Source organism: Tamandua tetradactyla, chromosome 15 (genome assembly GCF_023851605.1).
Source record: "Tamandua tetradactyla isolate mTamTet1 chromosome 15, mTamTet1.pri, whole genome shotgun sequence".
In the NCBI taxonomy this organism is placed as follows: Eukaryota; Metazoa; Chordata; class Mammalia; order Pilosa; family Myrmecophagidae; genus Tamandua; species Tamandua tetradactyla.
Window position 1 is genome coordinate 36,830,588 of NC_135341.1, and position 27,655 is coordinate 36,858,242.

Sequence of the window (27,655 nt, forward strand, 5' to 3'; positions counted from 1 at the left end):
GTATAATGGAGAGGCTGGAAGGAACTGCCTGAGAATGTAGAGCTGTGTTTTAGTAGCCATGTTTCTTGAAGATGATTGTAGAATGATACAGCTTTCACAGTGTGGCTGTGTGGTTGTGAAAACCTTGTGTCTCATATTCCTTTCATCCAAAGTATGGACTGATGAGTAAAACATATGGATTAAAAATAAAAAATAATAGGGGGAACAAATGTTAAAAAAAATAATAGATGATACATGGGGAAAAAATGTACCTACTGCAAACTATAGACTATGCTTAACAGTAATATTTTAATATTCTTTCATTAACAGTTAACAAATGCACCACCCCAATACTATTGGTCATTGTGGTGCGGGGGGGAGTAAGGGGTATGGGAGGATTTGGGTTTTATTTTTATTTCTTTTCTGGAGTAATGAAAATGTTCCAATGGGAATGTGTGCACAACTACACGATGCTACTGTGAGCTAGTGATTGTATACTTCAGATGGTCTGTATGGTGTGTGAGTGTATCTCAGTAAAACTGTATCTTTAAAAAAAAGAGCATCAGAACAAGGTTTTCACAATCACATAGTCACTTTGCGCAAGCCATATCATTATACAGTCATCTTAAAGAAACATATGTAGGCCCCTGTTGTTAACTACTATTTACTCTTCCGTTCTTTATACTCTTTTGCCACCCATAACAAAAATTAGTTTCTGTTGGAACCTTACATTTTGGCTAGTTTACGTGGGGCCTGTCTGTATAGTGAATATTTTTTTTTATTTTATTGAGTAGTTCACATAGTAGATGCTGTATGCTGTATGCTCATGAGATAATGCACATCCAAGGGTGGGACTCAGATTTGAGAAAACCCAAGCATAATGTGTGGTCTAGTAAGGTTAGTGATAGTGTTTTGAGTGGAAAGAGGAGGTAAATCAGAATCATCTGGAGCTCTCTGAGATCACCATTCAGCTGGCCCCTTCCAGAACCTGTGTTGATGCTAGAGTGTGTAATTTTTTCCTCCAACTAACGTCCTTTTTGATTCATTCACAAGGTAAGATACAGAGAAGGTGATGCACAATTTCCAAACCCTTTCTCTTCAACTTAGGAGCACTTACTAGAACATAAGAAAGGAATGCTATAGAAATGAAATAATTATTTGCTAGACTGGTTAAACTTTCATTTTAGGAAGAATATCACCATATTTAGGTCACCTTGAATCTTTTGTAAATTATGGAAAAATAAATTGTGATATTCAGTACTTCAGCTGTTGACAATAAATTATTTTTGATCCACTGAAGTGTATCTCTTCTTTGTGATTAAAAATGCTGCTCTTTAAAATAGTCTAAGGTACTGTTCTTCTCAAGGCTTTTGTGATAGACATTTGTTTTTCCTCCTCTTCCATGTTTTTGTTCTGTAACATGAAGGTAGGGACCAAAAAGTTTTATATACAATGTGCTGTAGCTTACAAGTTTTGTTTTGAAAGAAGTGACTTCCTACTTGAAGGATAAGACTTAAGGTCCATTTAGAAAAGAAAGGAAGTAATTTAGAGGAAGTAAATTTGAAGTCTGGTGTCTAATCTTAGTAACTTGAAGCTTTTGAAAGTTTCCTTTCAAAAAGTTAGAAAATTAACTCCTTCATATACCAGCACATTTTTTTTTGTTACAGTTTTATTTTTTATTTAATCCTTCCTGTATCTCATCTTCCACACTGGTTTTCAAGAGCAGAGGTAATATAGAATAGAATATCCCACAATTGCCATTTACTTTATCTCATGTTACATACATCATAGTCTCAGAAAAAAATACAAATATCATTATCAAGAACAGCTAAATTTTTCCCATATTTTATCTTCATTCTTCCTTCAGTTTTCATAATTGTACATTGTCAGATAGCCAATATATACCATACTCTGTCTTTTAACCCTTATTTAGTCTTAGTCCTACAAGTAGTTATTTATTTAAAGCTAATGAACAAACCTTATTTTGGTCATCTAAAGCTCTTTATCTAGTAGATTCCACAGAGAGAGAAAAGATAAGCAGTATTTCCTGAGTTCTTGCATGTTGATAAATGTCTGTGCCTTTTATATTTGAAGGTCAGTTTTGTTGTATATAAAATCTTTGACTTACATTTTCTTACTTTTCATGTCTTAGCTATGTTACTCCATTTTGTCTGGCTTGAAGTTTTGCTGTTGAAAAATCTGATGATAAGTATAAACATAAATATATTTGTTTTATATATATATATCACATATCCCTTTTGCCTAGATGCCTATAAGGATGTTTTCCCTCTTTTTCTTTAAAGTCCAGTAATTTTAGTAGACAATGACTTAGTGTTGGTTGTTCTGGGGGATATTCTCAGCTATGTGGTGTGCTCTTTCAATATGTAATTTCAGTTCTTTTTTTTTAATTTCAGGAAAGTTTTCTGGTATTATAGGTTTTAATATTTCTTCTGTTCCCTCTCTTTGATTTCTTTTGGGGGGACTTCCTATTATCTATATGTTGTATCTTCTTTGTCTTCAATTTGTCATTTTTCTTTTAAATCATTATCATTTTTATTTGTAAAATTCTTGTTCTTTTCACCTTCTAGTTCTCTTAAAATATTATCTGTATATTTGATCTTATGGTCTTTCTAGTAAAGTCTTAATTTCTTAAATGATTTTTATTTTATCTCTGATTGTTGTCCTAGTTCTGTCACTTCATTTCTGAGTTTTAAAAATCTGATCCATGTCTTGTATCATTTTGTTAGCATTTATTAACTGATTTTGAAGTAGAAGTTTATACTCGATATATTCTTGTGGACATATTTTTTGGTGTGTATTCATTGTCTGGAATGATGTCATTCTGTTCCTTATTCTTTCTTTCTTATAACTTACTTATTGCTCATTTTAGCTGCTATTCTCAAATTGGACTGTTGTATTTTCTTATATCTGTTGGCTATATTTTCTACTCTACACAGCTTTGTCAGAGGCTCTGTTGCTGTCTTCTGTTTCCTCTCCTTTCTCCCACACAGATGGCAGGTCTATGGATATTGGTGGTTTATTCCCATATTCTTGTATCTCGGGTTTTCTGAGGATACCTGGAACCTAATTTTGTATTAAATGTTTTCAGTTTTGCTATTTAGCTGCCCTATTTGTTGCTATGTGGGAACTTGGAAAAATTAATAAACTATGCTGCTACTACCATCTTTTGTAATTTCAATTATAAAACATTTTCAAACATATATTTAAAACAGCAGTACTGCTCATCACACATCCCCAAAAGAGATGGCCTCTTGACACAGTAGGTTGCTTAGAGCTAGACAGAGCCTCTGGAGATGATCTTATCCAGGCCCCTGTAGACAGGCAAGAAGAGCACCATCCGTAGGCAGTATGCACACACTGTAAAATCCATCTGTTCATTTTCTGGTTGAAAAGATCATTGTAGAAAAGACCTTCACTTAAGAAAGGCCAATGGAGTTCAGGGTTTCTCTCTCAGCTAGAAAAGCACATGGTGAACATGGTGATGCCTGCTAGCTTTCACTCCAGGCTTCTTGTTTCATGAAGCTCTCCCAGGGACGTTTTCCTTCTTTATCTCCAAAGGTCTCTGGCTGCGTGGGCTCTTGTGGTTCTCATAGCTCTCTCGAGAACCAACACATTTTTATCCATTAGGTGGTGAAGGCTAGAGTTCTTATCTTTAATTCAAGTCAGAGAATATAGAAATGAAATATGGTCTTTTGTACTGGAACTTATAGATAATGTTATCCAACAGTTAAGTAGTAGCTATAATGTGAAAGGTATTATTTAATATAGGTACTTTCCTATATTAACTCTTAAAAATTATAACTACCCAGTGAGGATAAATAGCATTACCACATTGGTACAGGTGAGGAAAGGGAGGCACAGAGTAGTGAAGTAACTTGCCCAAAGTACCATACTACTTTGAACCCAAGCACCTACCTCTAGAGTCTTTTCTTTATCATTGCAAACAGTATCAAGTGATGTAGGTTTACACAATCATTTGGCACAGAATAGACCGAGTGCTGTAGGATTGAGAGATGAAGAAAAATTTGTTCTGGAGTAGCCAGGGAATCTCTCAGCCATTGACACTTTGTCTCAATGTGTACTTGTACTTGTACTCCTGGCTTTAAAAAGAGATGGAGGAATATTTCATTGGTAACAGAGACTATCAAGAGATAGAGATAGGGTAAGATATTGGGTAATTGGAGCTGAAGGGATACAGATTGTGCAACAGGACTGAATATAAAAACTCAGAAATGGACAGCACAATACTACCTAACTGTAATACCATTATGATAAAACACTGAAGGTGAATGTGAGAATGATTGAGGAGGGCTGGAGTCATAAATGAACTCAAAAAGAAAGACGAGAAAGATTGAGATGGTATAACCTAGGAATGCCTAGAGTGTATAACGACAGTGACTAAATGCACAAATTTTGAAAATGTTTTTGCATGAGGAAGAACAAAGGAATGTCATTACTGCAGGATGCTAAAAGTAGATGGTAATTAATATTTTAAAATTTCAACTTATGTGTGAGACTAAATCAAAAAATGTTTATTTGGTACAAAATTTATATTTTGACTAGTGCATTTCCTAATATAACTTATGTAGATAGCTTAATTGAACACCATAAGTACGTGGAACCTTGGGTAGGACATGAGATTTTGTTGGTTTGTCCAGAGTGATGCCCTGATGAAGCCCAGAGTGATTTGATCAGTGCATGGAAAAGTATTTGCAAGGTCCCCTTCGGGGAATGGTGAAAACGGGGAAAAATTCAACTTCCCCAAGTTGAATTGATATTCTCACAAGCAGTGTGGACAACCAAAACTATAGGCTGAGCCCCAGTCTTGGGGTTTGTTCATATGAAACTTAACCCCACAAAGGATAGGTCAAGTCTGCTTAAAATTTAGGCCTAAGAGTCACCCCCAAGAGAGCCTCTTTTGTTGCTCAGATGTGGCCTCTCTCTCCAGCCAACACAACAAGCAATCTCACCACCCTCCTCCTATCTACATGCGACATGACTCCCAGGGGTGTGGACGTTCCTGGCAATGTGGGTCAGAAATCCTAGAATGAGCTGAGACTCAGCATCAAGGGATTGAGAAAAACCCTAGAATGAGTTGAGACTCAGCATCAAGGGATTGAGAAAACCTTCTCGACCAAAAGGGGGAAGAGTGAAAATGAGACAAAGTGTCAATGGCTGAGAGATTCCAAACAGAGTTGAGAGGTTATCCTGGAGGTTATTCTTACGCATCAAGTAGATATCACCTTGTTATTCAAGATGTAATGGAGAGGCTGAAGGGAATTGCCTGAAAATGTAGAGCTGTGTTCCAGTAACCATGTTTCTTGAGGATGATTGAATAATGATATAGCTTTCACAATGTGACTGTGTGATTGTGAAAACCTTGTGTCTGATGCTTCTTTTATCTACCTTGTCAACAGACGAGTAGAACATATGGAATAAAAATAAATAATAGGGGGAACAAATGTTAAAATAAATTTAATTTGAAATGCTAGTGATCAATGAAAGGGAGGGGTAAGGGGTATGGTAAGTATAAATTATTTTTTTCTGTTTTCATTTTATTTCATTTTCTGAATAGATGCAAATGTTCCAAGAAATGATCATGATGATGAATATACAACTATGTGATGATATTGTGAATTACTGATTATGTATGTAGAACGGAAAGATCAAAAGAGGAATGTTTGGGTTTGTTAACGTGTCTTTTGGTATTTAAAAAAATAAAATAAAATAAATTTAAAAAAAAAGAAAAAAGAAGAGATGAAGGGGAGAGACATGAGGGTTGAATCATCCCTCAGTAGTATTCAACAGTGCTTGAACACAGATAATACTGTTTTATCTTTTTAGGGAAAATTTGAGATAGCCAGTATTGGTTAGTGTGGGAAAGTTGTGGTGGGGAGAGGCAGTATGCTTCTATAGCTTCCAGGAGGTAAGTTTCCAAGTTGGAACTTTGCACATGTGCTGCTGTGCATCTTCCCTTAAGAAAAGAAAACAAACAAACAAACAAAAATATATATATATAGAAAAGTTCCCTCCACTCATAAGTTTGTGCTCATTTTCTGGGTTAATCCCTCTAGTACTCAGACACTGAATTCAGCTTACTGAAATTACAAGCCCCAATGGGTTGTAACTGGGGCTTACTATCCATTCACCCTAATTACTTCTCCTTTAGTTTCCACTTCCCCCTCTTGTTTCAACTTGAAATTCTTAGCTAATCAACATAATCACCCCCTGTGTATGTGTGAGTATTTTAATTAATATTTTTTTTTGCTGGAGAAGTTATAGGTTAACAGAAATCTTGTGCATAAAATATATAAAACACAGAGTTCTCATGTACCCTCTTGTATATATTCTTAATTCCCTTGCCTTTTTCTCATTTCATCTTACTTACCTGGCAAAATCTTTGCTCTGATTCAGTTCTTCATTTATTCTGCACTTGTAACTGAATGTGGCTGGAGAAGGGAAAAAATATGCTGTCTGATCTCACTTTGAATTCGTGATCTCTGACTTCAAGTCAACGGTGACCCTCTAACACTGCCTTACAGTCCTACTAAGATTCCATAGTCCATTTATTCTCCTGATTTTAGGGCAGTATATTACCACTTCTTTTGCCCTCAAGCCTTCTGTTAACCATCCCCATCCTTTTCATTAGCTGATGACCTTGCTTCCCTGACGAAATGGAAGCAGTTAGAAGAGTCTACCACTATATTTACTTACCCACCTGTTTCTGGCCCTTATGGTGTGCTTCCTCTCCTGTTACTGTGGAGAAGGCCCTTGGAAGTCCATAGTCCTATCCGTGGTGAGTCCTTCACTTGTGTGTTAGATCTAGAGCCTGTCCCCTCTAGTCTCCTCAAAATGTTGATCTAGCAGTTTTCCCCTCTCCTACATCATCAACTTCTGCATATAGTCCATTGGCCAGACCTTAAGTGACCCTCCGTAGCAGTAGGAAGCTGGAAATTGGAGTCTTTTTTGGGAGGTGATGGTGTCTGTTCTGGGAATCATACCCGGGTCTCTCACATAGAAGGCGAGCATTCTACCACTGAACCAACTGTGCACCCTGGAATCTTTATTATTGACAGCCGTATGACCAGCTATGAAGGAAGGGGAAAGATAGATAATGGAAGCAGACAGCAAGGAGTCTCTGTTGTACTTTTTTATTTTTGTTTAATTAAAAAATTTTTGGTAACAGCTTTATTGAGATATAATTCACATACCAAACAATTCATGTATCTAAAGTATACATTTAAATGGTTTTTAGTATTTTCACTGTTTTGCAACCATCATCACAGTCAATTTTAGAACATTTTCATTGCTTCATTGCTAAAGAACAAGAAATACCACGTTCTTTAGCCATCATTCCTCAAATTTCCTCACCTTCCCCAGTCTTAGGTAACAGCCAATCTATTTTCTGTCTTTGTAGATTTGCCTATTCTGGACATTTCATATAATATGTGAAATTATGCACTTTGTGGTCTTTTGTGATGGGCTTTTTTTACTTAGCGTAGTGTTTACGATGTTCATCCATGTTGTAGGTACTTTCTGAGTGTTTTGCTTATTCTGGATATTCCATGTAAGTGGAATCATACAGTATCTGTCCTTTTATGTGTGGTTTATTTAACTCACTTCCTGACTTTTTGAAAGAAACATTTTACATCTTCTTCTCTTCCCTCATCTCTCAATGCACCTTTCTCTGTACCTTCATCTCTCAGTCCACCTCAGTCTACTTCCTCCCCATGGCCAACTGAAAGGGTTTTCTCCAGTGTTGTTGGAAAACTTCTGATTGTCATGTCTCTTGCCTTTTTTAGCTAGTCATGTGATATGGACCCTTTCCTCAAAATGCTCACTTCCTTTCTCTTGATGTAGGTTCTTGTTGTTCCTTTGTGACTGTTCTTTTCAAATATCTTTGGCTCCTTCGTGCCCACCTTTTTCATGTTGCTGGTTAGATCACTGCCCATTACTATTCCACACTACAGGGTTCTCAATGTACTTGAGGGCTGTGCTGTTTTTACCTGTAATAACAGCTTACCTGAGCACTAATTTTTTTTGACTAGTGGGAAGAGAGATTATGTGAGCTTTGGAAAAAGCCTCCTAAGCATTTGTCTATTCCACCTCATCCTTCCATTTCTCTTCTGTGTCCTCCTGGGCATTCTCATGTCCCACCAAGGTTTTCTCATCCTTGTCCAGTCCAATTCCCTGCCATTTCTCTTGCTGCTGCCAGGGCTCTCTTTGTAAATCACAGATCCCATCATTTAATTCTGATAGTTTGCCCTTGCTTACAGAATAGAATACAGATTGCTAAGCATGACATTCCGGATCATCTAGTGTAAATTACTACCCATCTTCCAGCCATCTTCCAACAATCTCTGTAGATTCTTGTATTTAAGGTCATTGAGATCATTTGCTCAGACTATTTTCTTAACTTAGAAAGTCTTCTTGAGCTACCACCATTCCTTCCATCTCCTCCCAGGGGATGTATCCTCACTTTTCAAGGTCTAAATCAAATGTCACCTTCTCTGAAGCTCTCTGGTAGAATTGCTTGTTTTTTCTCTATATACCAGAGAGGATACATTTGTATTATAGCACTTACTACATTGTGCTGTTTTCCACAAGAATATCTTCCAGATTAGACTACATCTCTAGCACTGAGAGCAGGGAATAGCCCATAGAACACCCTTGATTTCTGTGAGACTGATTAAACATAAGGGAGATGAGAATTGAGACAAGGCCATTGGGCCTGGTGAGGAGATTGCTGTTGTATTGCATTAGTGGGTAGAAGAGCAACTAACTGGGGAGGAAGTGTGAGGCTAAGGAATGCCTGCCAGAATTTATTTTTAAAAGACCTAATCTTTTCTGTGAACATTTTCTAGAAAAAGCTGCAACATGAAATTATAGGTTTGTCTTTTTGAGCAGATCGTTGTAGCGTGGAAAGAATCAAAACACTGAATAAAAATCTTGTGTGCCAAATAGCCATGGGAAAGTTGTTTTGAGTAGAGCTGTCCAGTAGACTTTCTGCAGTGATGGACGTACAGAGTATCTGCACTGTCCAATATGATAGCTGCCTTTCACATGTGCTTTTGAGTTCTTGAAATGTGTCTAGTGACAAAGGAACTGAACTTTAAAACTTAATTAACATTTAAATAGCCTCATATTGCTAGTGGCTACCATGTTGAACAGTGACTAGTTAGAGGCAGTGGCAGCTTTGGGATTTAATGCAGACCAAACATTCTGTCTCTTATGTTTATTCTTTAAGCTGCCCTGAATATATTTTTTCTCTATTTTTAAATTTCAGTTTGTAGCTATACTGAAGACTTTGGCTTCCTTTAATGCATATGAATAATAAAATAAGGATGTAGAGGAGTGCTTCACATCTTTCCTTTGAAAGATGGATTTGAAGTTAAAATTTTATTTCTGTATGTAGCACCCATTGGGGAATTACAGAGGCTTTTTTTCATTCATTCGGCAAACAAATGTGGAGAGCCTGCTGGTGTCCAGCACTTGATTGATTAATGCTTGGCTTTGGTAAGGAGCAATACGACCATCCTTGCCCTAAAATTAGCTTTTTAAAAAAAACTGCTGAAATATGTATACAAAAAAGCAATAAATTTTCAAGCACGTTATAACAAGTTGTTATAGAACAGATTTTAAAGTTTAGTATGGGTTATAGCTTCACAATTTTTCATTTTTTCTTTTAGTGGCTCCAAGACACTGGAAACGAAACAAAATATCTAATATAGTGATTCAGCAGTCATACTCATGTGTTAAATCCTGTCTTCTCTGTTATATTCGTCCTTTTTTTGTGTGTGTGAAAAATAACATATATACAAAAACATAGTAAATGTCAAAGTATATTGCAACAGTTAGTTGTAAAACAGATTTCAGAGTTTGATATGGATTACAATTCCACCATTTTAAGTTTTTACTTCTAGCTGCTTTAAGGTACTGGAGACTAAGAAGTAACAGTATAATGATACGGCACTCATACTCATTTGTTAAACCCAACCTTCTCTGTATAACTCCACCATCACCTTTGATCTTTTTCCCACTCTTTAGGGGTATTTGGGCTATGCCAATTCTAACTTTTTCATGTTGGAAGGGGCTGTCGATAATATGGGATGGGGTATGGATCTAGCTGATGTTCTGCAAAGCCTGGCCTCGCTCCATTTCAGGACATATGTGGCCCAGAAACCCATCTGAAGATTGTAGGTTTCTGGAAAGTTATCCTAGTGCATGGAACTTTGTAAAAATCTTATATAATGCCCTAGATATTCTTTAGGAGTGGCAGGAATGGTTTTGGTTAGAGTTTGGCAAGCTATGATTCGTAGCAATGCCTAACTGAAGCTTGCTTTAAGAGTGACCTCCAGTGTTGCCTCTCAACTCTATTTGAATTCTCTCAGTCACTGATACCTTATTTGTTACACTTCTTTCCTCCCTTTTGGTCAGGATGGCATTGTTGATTCCATGGTGCCAGGGCCAGGCTCATCTCTGGGACCTAAATTAGCTTTCAGTCTAGTGGAGAGTCATGTTTACAGAAATATAATAAAATGTTACAGATGTGAGGATATTCATAAAGGAGGTTATGTGGGGAGAGAAGAGGAAGTGGAAGAGGAGGAGGATATTAGGAAAGATTTCACAGAAGAAGTGACTTTCATTATCTTCAAAGATAAATATTTGCTAGATGCACAAGGAGTGGGGAGACTTCTTAGGCAGAAAAAGGATGTGTCTAGGATCAAACAAGATTTTACGTTTTTACAAAACTGTATTGTGGTGTCGATGATAGTGGGATAGGTCTAGCAATGAATTACACCCTTTACACAAGGCCTAAAGACTGCTTACTTGTTAAAATATTTTTAGTTTTGCTACAAATTCCAGATGGATCCCTAGACCAGGTAAGCTCTGAAATGCAGAGGGGCCAGCCTTTCCAGACATCAACTAGTTCCATCCCCCTATCCCATATTATTGACAGCCCCTTCCAATATGAAAAAGTTAGAATGGGCAAAGCCCCAGTACCCCTAAAGAGTGGGAGAAAGATCAAAGAATGGTGGAGTTATACAGAGGTCGGGTTTTAAATGAATATGAGTGCTGAATCATACTGATACTTCTTTTAGCCTCCAGTACCTTAGAGCAGCTAGAAATTAAAACCTGAAATTGTGAAATTGTAACCCATACCAAACTCTGAAATCAGTTCTACAACTCATTGTTGCAATGTGCTTTGAAATTTATTGCTTTTATGTATATATGTTATTTAAAGAGAAGAAGAAGTATAACAAAGAAGATAGAATTTAACATGAGTATGACTGCTGAATCATTATATTGATATTTCTGTTGGTCTCCTGTGTTTTGGAGCACCTTGAAGAAAAAAAACGAAAAATCGTAGAACTGTAACTCATAGCAAACTTGAAAATCTGTTCTATAACTACTTGTTAAAATGTACTTGGAAATTTATTGCTTTTTCGTGTATATATTTCACAATAAAAAAATTTTTGGTTTTGGTGGAGATGATGACCTTTGATTTCAGAGGAGTTGGAAAACATTGCTTTTAAAGTATAGTTCTTGAAAACAAGAAGGTTTCTACTTCTGGGTGACATTGTGATTTAGGCTGAAATTTCTGAATATGTATCCTAGAATGTATTTTTCTATATTAGCATCTTTTCTTGTCTAACTCTAGGTGAAGTCCTAATTTGTTACGTTATTTTAATTGCATAGTAATTAAACTTTGTAGGCCGTTGAGCAACTATTAATTGTTGGTAGTATAAGTAGAGAAGGTGCTTGTTAAATTATATAATGAATTTATTTACTTGGATTCCTAAGTTTTAGGAGAACTATTAGGTGACTTCTTTACTCTTATTCAGTAAAATTTTCACTTTAACTGGTTGTCTCTTCTTTCGTGTTAATAACTTCCTAAATGGGTTTTCTTCAGTTTCTATACTCTCCCTATTAAAATTTTTTGCCTCTTTGCAATTCTGTGCACACAGGATTAGGCCATATGTTGTTGTTGTTAATTTTTTACATCAGTGATTCTTATAATCAGTAGTTATGCATTCACCATCACAGTCAATTTGAGAACATTCTCATTTCTCTGAAGAAAAAAAATACATGCCATACCTCTTAGAGCCCACTATTATTGATGTTTAGCTTTGGTCTAGTATCTTTGTTACAATTGATGAAAGAATATTAACAAAAACACCACTGGATTGAAAACATTAAATATTTCTGTAAAATAAAGAATTCTTTTATGTTGAAGTGAAAAAGAAAAAATCTTAGGCTGAATAAATACAGTGATTTCAGCAGGCCGTATGTTCTTCCAATCTCATTTTGTTATATGTATATTTTCTTGTACTTGTGTGCATTGACTGGTTCAAACTGACCAGTATCCCAGGTCAAGTCTATATTAAATCCTAACACAGGCTGTCAGGTTGACTACCTCTGGACACTACAGATACGATGAGGGCACCTGCCAACAAAGAAAGGGAAGCCTCCTTTTGCTTTATGAAGCTGGATTACCTCTGTCTTCTGAATCAGTGCACAGACTTGGGCCTTCTAATCAGTTTTAGTAGTTTGCGATCCTATGGCTTTTTCTGTATCTTCTCATTCTGAAGCGTCAACTGTTGGAATTCTGAGGCAGAACAGTTGCCTCCTTGATTGAGCTCTTGAAGCTCATGATAATTTTTAGAAGAAGTCTATCAAGAATATGTGACTGGAAGTGAAACCTGCTACTCAAAACCTGTTCCTGAGTACATTCTGCTTTTCCAGGGTTGGCCTAGGATATCTGAGGAAGAGTGCAGAATAAAAATATCGGGTACATCCCAGCATGCTGTTCTGGACCCCTAACAGCCTTTAGAATCTTTCTCAGTTCTGCAGGACACTCAGAATTGCTGAAGATAGCTGCGTTTATTCCATTGAGCCTTGTGGTAGAACAAAGATTCACAGTTAACAGGAGAAAGAATTTCAAGTTCCAAACTTTGAACGTTCAAGACATTCACAGTCTTGTCTTTTCCTTTAGTTTTTTCCTTGCTTTATCTCTTTTTTTTCTTATTTTAAAAAACCCTTTATAGTTCATTGACTTAGTGTAGTCACAGAGTTATGCAACCATCACCAAAATTTTAGAACGTTTTCATTACAGCGTAAAGAAACCTATATTCCTTAGTATATACTCACTCACCCCAGGCAATCACTAATCTGCTTTCTGTCTCTATAGATTTACCTATTTTAGATATTTTGTTTAATTGGAACCATCCAATTTGTGGTCTTTTGTGATAGGCTTTTTTCACTCAGCGTAACGTTTTCAAGGTTCATCCATGTTGTGGTATATATTAGTACATCATTCTTTTTTTATTGCCAAATAGTATTGCATCATGTGGATGTGCACATTTTGTTTATCCATTTCATCAGTTGATGGACGCTTGAGTTGCTTCCATCTTTTAGCTATTGTGACTAATGCTGCTCTAAATATTGGTGTTCAAATATCTGTTCTAATTCCTGCTTTCAGTTCTTTTGCTTTGCCCATTTTTAAGTTTGGTTCTTTTTCTTTTTGTAAATGTTCTTTATATATTCTAGATACAAGTCCCTTATCCCAAATCCCTTATATATGATTTGGAAAAATTTTCTCCCATTCTGTGGGTTGTCATTTCACTTTCTTGATGGTACCTTTTGAAGCAAAAAAAATTTTTAATTTTGATGAAGTTCAGTTTATCTTTTTATTTGGTTGCTGGTGATTTTTTTGTCATATCCAAGAAACCATTGCTAATAGAAGGATCTGATGATTTTTCCCTATGTTTTCTTCAGAGAATTTTGTAGTTTTAGCTGGTGTAGTCTTTCATCCATTTTGCATTAATTTTTTAAGAATGTTTTTTATTGTTAATTATAACATATATACAAAGAAAAGAAAAAAACAATGATTTTCAAAATACACTTCAATAAATAGATACAGAACAGATTTTAGAGTTTGCTGTGGATTACCATTCCACTATTTCAGATTTTTCCTTTTAGCTTCTCTGAAACACTGGAGGCTAGAAGAAAGTGTTTTTTCTTGTGAAAAAATAACATATATACAAAAAAAGCAATAAATTTCCAAGCACATAGCAACAATTAGTTGTAGAACAAATTTCAGAGTTTGGTATGGGTTACAATTCCACCATTTTAGGTTTTTACTTCCAGCTATTCTAAGATACTGAAAACTAGAAGAAATATCAATATAATGAATGATTCAGCAGTCATACTTGTTTGTTAAACCCAATCTTCTCTTTATAACTCCACCATCATCACTGATCTTTCTCCCACTCTTTAGAGGTATTTGAGCTATGCTCATTCTAACTTTAGTTGGGAGGGACTATTGATAATAATGGAATAGGGAGATGGTCCTAGTTGATGTTCTAGAAAGGTTAGCCCCTCTACATTTCAGGGCTTACCTGGTCCAGGGACCCACCTGGAGGTTTTAGGTCTCTGGAAAGTTATCCTAGTGCATGGAACCTTTGTAAAAATCTTATATAACACCCTAGATGTTCTTTATGATTGTCAGGAATGGTTTTGTTTTGAGTTTGGCAAGTTATGGTAGGTCGCAATGTCTAATTGAAGCTTGCGTAAGAGTGACCTCCAGGATAACCTTTCCACTCTGTTTGAACTCTCAGCCACTGATACCTTATTTGTTGCACTTCTTTTACCCCTTTTGGTCAGGATGGCATTGTTGATTCCATGGTGCCAGGGTCAGACTCATCCCTGGGAGTCATATCCCATGCCTCCAGGGCAACTTTCACCCTTAGACATGGTGCATTAATTTTTTTTTAAATTTTTATTAATAAACCCAATCAACATAGAATATGAACATTCTTTTTTTCATCACATAGTTGTATATTTCAGCAGCATAATCATTTCTTAGAACATTTGCATCAATTTAGAAAATAAAATAAAAAGAAAACAGAAAAACAATTCATACAAACCATACCCCTTACCACTCCCTCACTAGCATTTCAATCTACTAAATTTATTTTGGCATTTGTTCCCCCTATTATTTATTTATTTTCAATCCATATGTTTTACTCATTTGTCCATAAGATAGATAAAAGAATCATCAGACACAAGGTTTTCACAGTTACACAGTCACATTACAAAAGCTATATCATTATACAGTCATATTCAAGAAACGTGGCTACTGGAACACAGCTCTACATTTTCAGGCAGTTCCCTCCAGCCTCTCCATTACATCTTGGATAACAAGGTGATATTTATTTAATGCGTAAGAATAACCTCCAGGATAACCTCTCAACTCTGTTTGGAATCTCTCAGCCATTGATACTTTATCTCATTTCTCTCTTCCCCCTCTTGGTCAAGAAGATTTTCTCATTCCCTTGGTGCTAAGTCCAGCTCATTCTAGGATTTCTGTCCCCCATCACCAGGAAGGTCCACACCCCGGGAGTCATGTCCCATGTAGAGATGGGAAGAGCAGTGAGTTTGCTTGTCATGTTGGCTAAGAGAGAGAGGCCACATGTGAGCAACAAAAGAGATTGTCTTGAGGGTGACTCTTAGACCTAATTTTAAGTAGGCTTAGCCCATTCTTTGCACGAATAAGTTTCATATGAACAAACCCCAAGATTGGGGGCTCAGCCTGTTGCTTTGGTTGTCTCCACTGCTTGTGGGAACTTCAAGAATTCTCTACTTGGGGTAGTTGAATTTTCCCCCTTTCTCACCATTCCCCCAAGGGGACTTTGCAAATACCTTTTTATTCACTGTTCAAATCCTCCTGGGATTTCTCGAGGTATCAGTCTGGACAAACCTGCAAAATCTCATGCCCTACTCAATTTTCCATGTACTTATGGTGTTCAGTTAAGCTGTCCACATAAGTTATTAAGAAATCAGTAGTCAAAATATAAATTTTGTACCAAATATTTTTTGCTTTAGTCTCACACATAAGTTAAAGTTTTAAAATATTAATTAACATCTATTTTCAACACCCTGCATTATTGGCATTCCTTTGTTCTTCCTCATGCAAAATATTGTACATTTAGTCACTATCATTACACACTGTAGGCATTCCTAGATTATACCATCTCAGTCTTTATCGTATATCTTTCTTCTGATTTCATTTGTGCCCCCAGGCCTCCTCCCTCTATCATTCTCACATTCAGCTTCATTCAGTGTTCTAATACTATTGTATTATAATTAGGTAGTATTGTGCTATCCATTTCTGAATTTTTACAATCAGTCCGTTGCACAATCTGCATCCCTTCAGTTCCAGTTGCACAATCTGCATCCCTTCAATTCCACTTACCCAATATCTACCCTTGCATTAATTTTTTTAAATTGTAAATATATAACATATATGCAAAGCAAAGGAAGAAAAAAGCAATAATTTTCAAAGCACACGTCAATAAGTAGTTATAAAGCAGATGTAACTGGGTTTCAGGATTTATCTGACCTAGGAACCGTCTGGAATTATAGGTTCCAGGAAAGCAAACTTTGTGCATGAAATCTTTATAGAGTTTCATTTCGAGCCCTAGGTGTTCTTAAGAGTCAACAGAAATAATATTCGTTGGGATTTACATTTTGCCTTAATTTTTGTGTATCATCTAAGGTAGTTCTTTTGCATGTGGGTATCCATTTGTCCCTGACTATCAAGGGGAAATAGGGCTACAACACAATGGAGGTAAAGAAGAGTTTTCCTGGAGTACTGGAGATCCCCTAGGGCATCTCTTAGTATTACCTTGCCCTGTGATTAAAGTCAATGGAAAATTGCGATAACCCAATCCAGGCAGGACTACTAATGGCCCAAAAACTTCAGAAATGACAGGATGTTTGGGTTGCCCCTTTGACAAAGAACCATGGCCAGCTGAAGTGCTTGCTGTGGGTAAAGGGAACATGGAATGGATAGTAGAAGAAAGTAGTGATAAATATGGACTACAACCATGTGACCAGTTACAGAAACAAGGACTGTGATTAAATGAATATCTCCTCACTATTTTGTTATGAGTATGTTTACATTTGTACATAAGCAAATATCTTATTTTCCTCTTATTATATGACGTAAGTTGTATTGTTCATGTTATAGTATTTAAGTCATTGGATATGAAGTTTAAGAATGAATGTTACCTAAGGACTTGTACCCTATTCTGGGGAGATGTAGTGTGTATGGTTGTATGTACACAGGACTGTTGAGTATTGTTAGGTAAGCCATATGTCTATTATTGTGTTCTTTTTGGAAATTGCGTGTTTCAATGTGATGTGTATAGCTGCCAAGTTGACAAGAGGTGGTTTGTAATGGTTAGGTGCTGGTGTCAACTTGGCCAAGTGATGATGCCCAGTTGTTTGGTCAGGCAAGCACTGGCCTGATCATTGCTACAAGGAAAGACTTCTCTCCATTGAATTGTCTTGACACCTTTTTTTTTTTTTTTGCGCGTACAGGCACTGGGTATCGAACCCAGGTCTCCAGCATGGCAGGCTGAGTCACGTGGCCCACCCAACACCTTTTTTGAAAATCAGTTTTGTCTATGAGGACCTGTTTCTGAATTCTCAGTTCTGTTCCATTGATATATATGCTTTCATTATATTGATACCACATTGTTGCTTTCTGTAGCTTTGTGTAGTAAATGTTGAAATTGGGGAGTGTGAGTCCTCCATCTTTGTTCTTTTTCAAGGTTGTTTTGGCTTTTCTGGGTCCCTAGATTTTTCATACGAATTTTAGGATCAGCTTGTCAGCCTCAGCAAAGAAGTTGGCTGGGATTATAAAGAATTGTGTTGACTCTATAGATCACTTTGGGGAGTGTTGCCATTTTCATCTCCAGTCCATGAACATGGAATGTCTTTCCATTTATGTAGGTCCTCTTTCGTTCTGGAGTTTTTCCCCTTTCCCCTTTCCTGTTTATCCTTATTTACGTATAGAACTGTAGGCATTTGATTAAAGGTGGGGAAGCCTTGGTCTCTCACCACTTTGGAGAAGATAGGGAAAAGGCCAGGAATAGCACATATACATAAATTCTAAATTTCTTATTTCATATTAACATATTTAGTCTTTATAACAGCTCTATGAGGTAGGGCCTAATATTTTTGTTTTACACATTAGGAAACTGAAGCACATAGAGATAAGCTTGTCCAAAATCACACAGCTAGACAATAAGAGGCTGACCTAGGAACTAAACTAAGCAGTCCATTCCAGAGTCCATATTCCTAAATATTCTGCTCTTTCGAGCTACTTCTCTTTCCCCAAATCAAAAGAAGTGATTCCTATAGCTTTCAGTGTCCTTCTTTGCCTACCAGGACTAACTTTGGTGGCATTGGGATAGTCAGTTAATTAATATATAACTTCAGGTGATTATTCTGAATTTTTTCCCTTCAAATTGAATTTTTTTTTTTTTTTTTTTTTTTTTTTTTAAAGGAAAGACAGAGAGAAGGAAGGAAGGATAGAAGGAAGGAAGGAAGGAAGGAAGGAAGAAAGGGAAACATTTTTAAACATTTTCTTGTTTTTATTGTATTCTGTTTCTCCGTTTTTGTTACATGGGCTGGGGCCGGGAATCGAACCGAGGTCCTCCGGCATAGCAGGCAAGCGCTTTGCCCGCTGAGCCACCGCGGCCCGCCTCAAATTGAATTTTTGATGTTTTTAATCAAAAGTCTTGCATTGAGAAACTTTTAATCTCACTTTTGTCTATATTCAGTGTGACTCTGGTTTTATTTTTTTATTTTATTGTGGTAACATATACAGCATACCATTTTCCATATTTACTACTTTGAAGTTTACAATTCACTGGTGTTAGTTATATTCATCATTATTTTTTTATTTATTTGCTAGCAGCAGGTAGGTTTTTTTGGCCTGGAACACATGGAGGCAGAGCCCTCAAAGGCCGTGGTGGTGGCAGGGGGTGGGGGGCCATCAGGGTAGGGTTGAAGATATAATCTAATGGTCACTTGTGATGGAATCTTGGTTTCTGTACTGAATGAAAGGGAGCCTAGTCCAAGCTGGCTCATAGCTGCAAAGCCTAAGTGGATACAGAGCCCGGGCATGCATGGGATGAAGGTAGGATGAGTTGGAGGGTGCAATCTGCTATTTAGCCTGTTCCATCTGCTTTTGGAATGACAGGGCACCAACAGGCTGAGTGGATTAAAAGTGACCATGTGCAGCATAGGGCTGTGACTGAGATAGGTACTGTACTACAGGAAACGTTGAAGGTGCTCTGAGCTGTTAATTGGGATTATAGGTTGGCTCTGTGGGCCCATGGTGAGGTTGGGGCTGGGCAGTCCTTTAGGCACTCCCTGGTCTGCCTTGGTATTGCCCGTGCTCAGAGATTCCTGCAAAAGTGGCCTGTTGAGCCCACATAGTACCAATCTCAGAAGCACCTGGGGTCCAAACATCTTTTCAGTTCTGTTGTGTGCTGTAAGGGTGCCTGGACGGTTGTGTTGTCCACTATTCCTTTGCTTGTTGAGGAGGTGAGTTCCTGTGTGAACTGTCAGGCTCTGCTAGTACACTTTTGATGTCAGAGTGGTTAGTTAATCTGCTCCTTTTGCCTCCATTTTCCTTTCTTGTGTAAATTTTCTTGAGCTACAGGAAAAGCTGATGTTGCTCTTCCTGTAGGGCCAGAAGCTTCTCCTGCAACTTCAGAATTTGTTCCTTGGTTTCTTTTAATGGCATTCTTTCTTCTATCTGCTCTTTGTTCCTCCTCTCCTGCTCTTCCGTTCCATCATCTTGTCCACCTCCTCCTCCTGCTGTATGTGCTTCTCCATCATGATGTGCCAGTATAGCACCCTGGCCATGGCGTTAGAAAGCTTGGAGTTCTTTAGGAGCACAGTCATGGTGCTGTCAGGGTCACTTGGGCCCGTGGGTGTCTGGCTTTGTAACTGACTGCTAGATCTCAAACAGGGCCTCTGGGTAGACAGGCATTCAGGGAGGACAGTCCCCAGCCCAGGTGGGCTGAACTGACTGGCTGAGGAGGAAGCCTTCTTGCTGTTACTTTCACGTGTCTCTGGTCCCACAAGGCCGGAAGCCAGGAGGACCCCATCATCCTGGGTGTTCACCTCCCCAGCCCAGGGCACAGTGGCCCCTCCCTACCTGCCTTCTTTTCACTTTCCTTATAGGCTCCTACATATGGGTTTTTTACTTTTAAAAATTTTTTTTCCTTTTTTTTGCATGGGTAGGCACCGGGAATTGAACCCGGGTCTCTGGCATGGTAGGTGAGAACTCTGCCTGCTGAGCCACCGTGGCCTGCCCTATATATGGGTTTTTAATTGACTACATGTTATATATATATATATATTTTAATTTATTTTTTATTTGTGATACATAACCACATACAAACAAAAACATTATCATATGATCATTCCGTTCTTGTTACATAGTCAATAACTCACACTATCATCACATAGTTGTCTATTCATCATCATGGTCATTTCTTAGAATATCTGTATCAATTCAGAAAAAGTATTAAAAAGAAAACAAAAAATTCATACATACCATACTCCTTACCCCTCCCCTTCACCGATCACCAGCATTTCAATCTTCTAAATTTATTTTAACATTTGTTCCCCCTATTATTTATTTTTAATCCATATGTTTTACTTGTCCGTGGATAAGGTAGACAAAAGGAGCATCAGACAGAAGGCCCTCACAGCCACACAGTCACACTGCGACAGCCATATCATCATACAATTATCTTCAAGAAACATGGCCACCAGAGCACATCTCCACATTTTCAGACATTTCCCTCCAACTAAACAGGTGATATCTTAACTAAACAGGTGATACCTATTCAATGTGTAAGAATAACCTCCAGGATAACCTCTTTGACTGTGTTTGGAATCTCTCAGCCATTGATACTTTATTTTCTCTCATTTCCCTCTTCCCCCTTTTGGTTAAGAAGATTTTCTCAATCCCTTGATACTGAGTCCCAGCTCATTCTAGGATTTCTGTCCCACATCGCCAGGAAGGTCCACACCCCTGGGAGTCATGTCCCATGTAGAGAGGGGGGAGGGCAGTGAGTTTGCTTGCTGTGTCCGCCGAGAGAGAGGCCACATCTGAGCAACAGAAGAGGTTCTCTTGGGGGCGACTCTTAGGCTTTATTTTAAGTAGGCTTAGCCTGTCCTTTGCGGGATTAAGTTTCATATGAACAAACCTCAAGATTGGAGGCTCGGCCTATTGCTTTGGCTGTCCCCACTGCCTGTGAGAGTATCAAGAATTCTCCACTTGGGGAAGTTGAATTTTCCTCCTTTCTCACCATTCCCCCTAGGGGGCTCTGCAAATAGTTCCCTATTCACTGTTCAAATCGCTCTGGAATTTATCTGGCGTCACTCTGGACAAACCTACAAAATCTCATGCCCTATGCGAGGTTCCAAGTACTGTCGTGTTTGATTAAGCTGTCCACATAAGTTATATTAGGAAATACTTAATTGACTATATGTTATGTTTATTTGATATCTTTTCCAGTTTGTTTTCTACGTTTTTATAATATTTTTGCACACATTTTTAATAGGATGTTATTTATGTACCAGAGCAAAACAGTGGAACCAAATGTCAGAGACTTTTGAGTAGCTTTTAAATCAACTCTTGGTTCTAGTATGTTAAATTTATTTACTTTTTTTTAAATAGACGTACCATAATGTATTTAACCATTTCCTTATTAATGGACATTTAGTCCCTCCACTTTTATGTGCATTTACAAGCACAAAAACAATATTGTGGCGAATGTTCTTTTACCCCCCATAATTGGCAACATGTACAATTGTTTTTTCGGAATAATGTGGAATTGCCAGGGTACAAGGTATGTACATTTTAAATGTACTTATTGGCAGATTTTGCTTTAAGAGATGCTGTAGCTCTTTAAACTCCCTCCAGTAGCTTTTTTTTTTTTTTTTACATTTTTTTAAATTGTGAGATACATATACGAAAAAGAAATTTCCAAGTATATATTTTTAAAATACATTTTTATTGAGAAATCTTCACACACATGCCTTCCATACACAATGTATAATCAATGGTTCACAATATCATCACATAGTTGTGTATTCTTGATCACTTTTTAGAACATTTGCATCACTCCGGAAAAAGAAATACAAAGAAAAACTCATACATATCATATACCTAACCCCTCCCTCTCATTGACCACTAGTATTTCCATCTACCCAATTTATTTTACCCTGTGTCCTCCCTGTTACTTATTTATTTATTTATTTATTTATTTTTTTTTTTTTTTTTTTTTAAAGGAAAGACAGAGAGAAGGAAGGAAGGATAGAAGGAAGGAAGGAAGGAAGAAAGGGAAACAACTTTAAACATTTTCTTGTTTTTATTGTATTTTGTTTTTCCGTTTTTTGTTACATGGGCTGGGGCCGGGAATCGAACCGAGGTCCTCCGGCATAGCAGGCAAGCACTTTGCCCGCTGAGCCACCGCGGCCCGCCCGTTACTTATTTATTTTTATCCGTATTTTTTACTCATCTGTCCATACCCTGGATAAAAGGATTTTCACAATCACACAGTCACATTGTAAAAGTTATACATTTATACAATCATCTTCAAGAATCAGGGCTATTGGAACACTGTTCAACCGTTTCAGGTACTTCCCTCTAACCACTCCAATACACCATAAACTAAAAAGGGATATCTATATAATGCATAAGAATAATCTCCAGGATAACCTCTCGATTCTGTTTGAAATCTCATGGCCAGTAAAACTTTATTTTGTCTTACTTGTCTCTTCCCTCTTTTGGTCAAGAAGACTTCTCCTGGGAGGATTTATACCCCTGGGAGTCATTTCCCACGGAGGAGGGAGGGCAGTGAGTTCACTAAGTACATTTTAACAAGTAATTATAGAACAGATTATGAAGTTTGGTATGGGTTACAGTTCCACAATTTTCATTTTTTCTTCTAGCTGCTCCTAGACACTAGAGACCAAAAGAAATATCAATATAATCTATTTACTCTTAATGGAGGACTGATTATGTCAACCAAAGGCTGTGGCTTTCAAGTAGTGATGCTAGAGAAAGACTGATAAGTGATGGCCAGTCCTTTTCACACTTCTTTTTACATATTTAATTGATTCTCTTTGGCGACTATAGCCCACTTATACTCCTTCTCACACTCCCCCTGCCTGTCTTGTTTAACTGAAGATGTCTGCTGTAGATAGGGTTTTGTAGTGTGGGGGTGGTGTGGCCATCATACATTTCTCAGTTGTTAAAGTGGCTGCTGGTTACACTCCCCTCAACCGTGAATTACTGTGTAGTTCTGTCCGTTTCTGTTAGCAGTCTTCAGCGATTTCCCTGTGTTTGTGTGATCATGTTGTTGGCACACGTTTGTCTAAATTGCTTCTGGAAATCCTTCTGCACTATTCAGTGAACTGGTCATTTAGCATATAATAAGCAGCCTTGTAGATTTTTCTTAGATTACATTGGATCGGAAATTAAAGATAACTGTTCTTTCGGCCAAAAGCATATGTTGTAAGGCACTGGTTATTAACCTAATGTGTCTACTTTAATCCTCAGACCAGCAGCAGCAGCAGCCTGGTAATTGTTAAAAATGCAGATTCTTCCAGCACAGACCTACTGAATCAGAACTATTTTTAAAAAATATTTTTATTGAGATATTTTCATGTACCATGCAGTCCATCCAAAATATACAATCAGTGGCTCACAGTATCATCATATAGTTGTGTATTCATCATCATGATCATTTTTGGAACATTTGCATCACTCCAGAAAAAGAAATAAAAAGAAAACCCATAATCCCATACTCTCTATACCCCTTCCTCTTATTGACCACAGGTTGAATCAGAACTTTTGTGGGTGGGGTGCATTAATCTCGCATTAGATAGCCCTCCAGGTGATTCTGATGTATGTTAAAGATTAAAAACCTCTGGTTTACTATATGTATAATTTTGTGATAGGGTCAAATGAAGTGGCCTCCCATTATTTGCCTAAGCATAATTTTTAGTGAGTCTTAACATTTGCCTGAGATCTTTTATATCTGCTTCCCAGTGATAACCTGACCTTTGCTGCCACTCTTTTGGCTTCTATTATAAAATCTCAGTCTACATTTTTGTATGTATTTTATGTGCATCTTATTTTTCCCAGTAGGGTTGAACTCCTGAGTTCAAAGTAATCTTTAGTCATGGAAGAGGCTTTCTAAAATGGCCAGTAAGCACGTGGTGAGGTGTTCAGCGTCGTTAATGATCAGAGACATGCAAATTAAAACCACAGAGACATGCAAATTAAAACCACAGTGAGATGTTGCTACACATCCACCTATAGCTAAAATTTAAAAAGTGTTGTTTGGGAAGCAACTTTAACTCTTACACATTGCTGGTAGAAGTGTACAACTACTTTGGAAAATCTGTTAATATTATCTACTAAAGCTAGATAGTACCCACAGAAATGTGTAAGTGTACCAGAACATGTAGGATTTGTCATAGCAGTATTCCCAATAGGCAGAAGTACTCAAATATTGGTGGGTACTAGGGTGGATACTTTGTGCTGTAAACAAATAGAGTACTAAGAGCAGTGAAAAGGACTAACTGCAACTAACTGGATGACTCTCTGAAACGTTGTAAACAAAATAAGCCAGGCTCAAACTAAATTCAAAATCCAAAGAAATTTAACTCAAGGCAGAACTAAGTCATAGTGAAGGAAATCAGAGTAATTGTCATCTTTCAGGCAAGGAGTGATTTAGGAAGGAGGAACTAGGGAAGCTTTTGGGTTGCTGGTTGTGTTCCATTTCTTGACCTTGGTGGTGGTTACATGGGTGCTTGCTCTGTGAAAACGCACTCAGCTGTGCACTCCAATGTTTGTAAGTTTTACATCAATAAGTTTATCCCAGAAATTAACTTCTGGAGCATTTGTTCTTTTAATTTTACTCAACATTTCCTTCCGTGTGTTTTGTAACATGGTTTTGTTTGTTTTGCATCTCCACTAGATTTTAAGACCTTTTGAGAATTCCATTTTCCTTTTTTTTAAGTATCTCCTTCTTGCCATGTACAGACCATCTAAATTGTTGGGTAATTGTTGAGGACTGGTTGAGGAAGGGTAATCTTTCATGTAGGAATAACCTACTGGGTATGTTATCAGCTCTTTATTTTTTCGGGGTTTTAATAGACTTTATTTTTAGGGCAGTTTTAGATTTATAGAAAATTGTGAATGGCAGGTGGGTGAAGATGGCAGAATAGGATAGATTGAGTTCAATCCTGCTCTAAGAAATAGCTGGAGAAGGGAAAGGAGGGCAACTGAGACAGTGATTCCAGGGTGTAAGACCTGGGAGTTTTCTGCACCACATAGGGCAGTCCTGGTTGCAAAAGCTGAGAAACTAAGAAGCGGAGAAACTGAAAATCAGAGAACTGGAGCCCTCAGGAGTATCCCAACAGAGATGGAAACTAGCGCTACCCTCACCAGCACAGCCCCTTGACCCATGACTAACCCCAAACTCCATGCACCCGAACCCCATCACCTGTCCCCCACTCCCTCCACTCCACCAACCCCTTGTGCATGTACCTGCCCCACAATCCCACCCCAAGCATGCACACGCCTGCCCCACCCCTCCAGCAAAAGTGCAGTCTCGCCCTGCCCCTCCCAAACCCTCACTCCCCTTTCCTGCCTCCTACAGGCAGTTAACAGCGCATAGTAAAGGCTACAGGCGCTTTTCTCCATACCCGGGCTATACCTACCCCCCAGCCCATAAAGTCATGCAACTCCACCCTGATCCCCAAGCTCTGCGTATGTGTACCTCAGTTTATGACCCTCCCAGATCTGTGCATGCACACGGCTCCCAGTTATCCCCCCCAGCTCTGGGCAAGTGCTAACCTGTGCAGCTGGGCCACGTCTGCCCCCATGCACAGAAAGGACCCTATGCCCTAAACCAATGCATGCCAGGGCCCTGCACCCAAGACCCATGCACCCACAACACCTATCTGCCACTGGGCTCCCATGCTCACAGGCATCAGAGTAGCATCCCTAACTTGTGTCTGTACCTTCATTTGCAATGTGTTACCACACTTTGTGCCGTACCTTGCATTCTACTCCATATCCAATCTGCCAATACAAGGCTTCAGATTACTGAAGGAAATCAACTTCCAAGGTAAACCAATCAAGATATTTACATGCTATGAAGACAGCAGAAGATCACTGAGCATATCATGATGCAGACAAATATAGCCCAACTTAGTGACCAAATTAAAATACCAGAGGAGGCACAGATGTTGGAACAACCAAAGATGTTCACATAACTCTACTAAGTAAGTAAATGGGATGGCTAATGATGTAGAGATCAAGAAGGCACTGGAACTGCATAAAGAGAAATTTGAAAGAATGAATAGAACAATAGCACATATCACAGAGATTAAAGATGCCGCAGACCAAATAAAAAACATACTAGAGACACACAGCAGCAGATTTGAAGAGGTAGAAGAAAGAATACATGAACTAGAGGCCAAGACAACCAATTCTGAACACTCAAAACAGCAAGTGACCAAAAAGATGGAAAAATTTGAATTGAATCTGAAGGAAATGTTGGACAAAACAAAGTGCACAAATATAAGAATCATTGTTGTCCCAGAGGGAGACTCAGAGAGGAGTAAAGGGCTAGGAAGATTAGTTGAGGAAATAATGGGAGAAAACTTCTCAACCCTTATATAGGACATAAATATGCAAATCAAAGAAGCACAGCGAACTCCAAATAGAATAAATCCAAATAGGCCTTTCCTAAGACACACTAATCAGTCTGTCAAACTGAAGATTACATTTTTCACAGACAAGCAAAGGCTGAAAGAATTTGTCAACAAGAGACTGGCCCTACAAGAAATACTAAAAGAAGTTCTGCCAGCTGAAAAAGATGTTCCGCACAAGTTGTAACCAAAAGAAAGCAGGAGTGGCTATCCTAATATCAGACAAAACAGAGTTTAAATGTAAAGACATCATAAGAGACAAAGGAGGACACTATACATTAATAAAAGGGACAATTCACCAAGAAGAAATAGCAATCATAAATGTTTATGCTCCCAATCAAGGAGCTCCAAAGTACATGAGACAGACACTGACAAAACTGAAGGGAGCAATAGATGTTTCAGCAGATGTTTCAATAATACAGAAAATTGTGCAGAATATATTGAGCATTACAATTTACACCCCCTGACAGTTTCCTTTATTATTCACATTTTGCATTACTGTGGTACGTTTGTTACAACTGATAAACCAATATTGATGCATTATGTTTAGCAAAAGTCTAGTTGACAGTAAGATTCACTCTTTTTGTTACACAGTTCTGTGGATTTTGACAAATACAATGTCATGTTATCCAGCATTACTGTATCACACAGAATAGTTTCAGTGCCCTTTGTGGCATCTATCCATTGTGGCCCACCTCTCCCTGAACTCCTGAAAGCCACTGACCTTTTTATTATCTCTGTAGTTTTTTCTTTTCCAGGATGTCATATAGTTGGAATTACGCAATATGTAACTTTTCCAGACTGGCTTCTTTCACTTAGTATTATGCATTTAAGGTTCTTCCATGTCTTTTTGTAACTTGATAGCTCCCTCTTTTCTTCTTCTTTTTTTTTTTTTAGTATTTTTATTGATAAATCTTATCATATAGACATTCCATACATGGTATACAATCATTTGCTCACAGTATCATCCCATTGTTATGTATTCATCACCATGATCATCTTTCAGAACATTTGTGTTACTCCAGAAAAAAAAACAAAAAGAAAG

General features: G+C 37.8%; 1 protein-coding gene and 1 pseudogene across 1 annotated transcript in view; one reads left to right on the top strand and one right to left on the bottom strand.

Annotated features, from left to right (window-relative positions):
• RHOA (ras homolog family member A) overlaps positions 1-27,655 on the top strand; it is an 87,660-nt gene that overhangs the window by 16,102 nt on the left and 43,903 nt on the right. The gene's annotated exons all lie outside the window — the stretch shown is intronic.
• LOC143656783 (G protein pathway suppressor 2 pseudogene) lies at positions 18,875-19,767 on the bottom strand (annotated as a pseudogene).